The sequence below is a fragment of the Macrosteles quadrilineatus genome, unplaced genomic scaffold (genome assembly GCF_028750875.1).
Source record: "Macrosteles quadrilineatus isolate MER2022 unplaced genomic scaffold, UCM_ALF_1.0 Scaffold_3__2_contigs__length_128488019, whole genome shotgun sequence".
NCBI lineage: Eukaryota > Metazoa > Arthropoda > Insecta > Hemiptera > Cicadellidae > Macrosteles > Macrosteles quadrilineatus.
The window spans coordinates 72694507-72696279 of record NW_026542596.1 but is presented as its reverse complement, the minus strand read 5'-3'; the positions used below and the strand labels follow the sequence as shown (position 1 = coordinate 72696279).

At 31.6% G+C, this 1773-nt stretch overlaps 1 non-coding gene across 1 annotated transcript; it reads right to left on the bottom strand.

Annotated features, from left to right (window-relative positions):
- Positions 1–935: 935 nt before the first annotated feature.
- On the bottom strand, positions 936–1006 carry Trnag-gcc (transfer RNA glycine (anticodon GCC)). The gene has a single exon. It is a non-coding gene; the product is annotated as a tRNA-Gly (tRNA).
- Positions 1007–1773: the final 767 nt, after the last annotated feature.

Genomic DNA, 1773 nt, shown 5'->3' with positions numbered 1-1773 from the left:
ACATTTTCCAAATTTGATCAAAATATGTTCACAAACAAGCAAACTACAACAGTTTACTTATTCCCCATAAGAATAACATGGGAATTTTAAATTTACAATTTTTTGGAATTTTCTCCGTAACTATTAGGCACATAATAACGCTTCAATATACTAAATTATTTGTTTTTTTAAGCTCTACAAAATGGTTTGGAAAGAAATTGCTAAATTTTATGTTTTTTGGGTCAAAAATAGGAAAAACCTATTTTTACCCCATAAAACCCCCCGTAAACCCCCGTTCCCATGGTCCGATCATGCTGGATCGCGAACTCGTTCGAATAAACGTACGTTTACACATTTGTACCAAATTTCATCCAAATCGGATCATTTTTGCTCGAGTTATCGTGCTGACGGACACATATATATATATATATATATATATATATATATATATATATATATATATATATAAATATATAAATATATATATAGATATATATATATATATATATATATATATATATATGAATTTGAACGGATGGTGTTTTTGGCCTCTAGGGACCTCAAAACGAAAAAAAAAATCGGTCCCGCGTCCAGGTCTTACCATGAGTACTACGGTAATAGCTTATTCCCTATATGGGAAATTCGCTAAAAGGATGTGCTTATGTAAAAGGTTTCTAGATTTGTATGTAACATTTTTAACTCTTTAAACTATTGCAAATCACGTCTATAAATTATTACACATAATGTATGTACTGTAATTTCTAGTGTAATTGTCGTTCTTGTAAACTAAGTAATCATAGGGATGAGTCCTATCAGAGTATGTTTTATCTATGATATCAGCTATATCTTGTTATAAAAAAATAAATCTATACTTCTGTTATTCATTAACGAGTTAGAAACTATCACTATAAATATATGTCTGAACAAAATTATGTTTCTATACAATAAAAAAAGTATGCATCGGCCGGGAATCGAACCCGGGCCGCCCGCGTGGCAGGCGAGCATTCTACCACTGAACCACCGATGCTTATACTTAAAGTGAAAAATTAACACATTTGTTCTGGAAAGCTCAATATTTCTCACACATGACAAATCTTACACTGATGTAAAACTGTTTATTGTAATCACAATTCATATATCAAAATGTGTTTCTGTTGACACTGATGCTACGGTTATGTTAAGTATACAATAAAGGTCCCCTCTGTAAAATCACATTTTCACCTGTCTTACTTAACCGAGTTTTACAATTGGGGTGTCATTGAAGAGCTTATGATCTAGCAGAGGACCGAATGGTAACTACCATTTTCGATTCTTACCCCTAATGTTTGATTTAACTTTCTTGATTACGGATTTTATTAATTTGAATTTAACCGCTGATCTTTAAGTTGAATGGGTTAACCACACAGTTCAGTTGTGAACAAAGGACGAGACAGTTTAAGAAAATAAATTTTAAACAGGCTACTTTATTGTAACCCAATTGAGTTAGACACAACTCTTCGTGGTATATACATCAATAAATTTATTTTATTGTACATTAGTTTGTTTCATTCGCCTAATAATTTCTGGAACGAACATAATCTTTGAACGGCAAAAGGGTATTATATTTTTCATTTTGCTTGGCAAACTAGTTTTGAACCCTATTGTAATGTGCGAATTGCGCACGGGTCTCATCTTATTTTCAAAATGTATGCTGACTAATCAAATACCGGTACGCAAAACTACAGTGCCATATATGTATTTTTAAATTAGACACTAACGTATATTAGGATTTATGTAGGCTTGCAGCTAATTAAA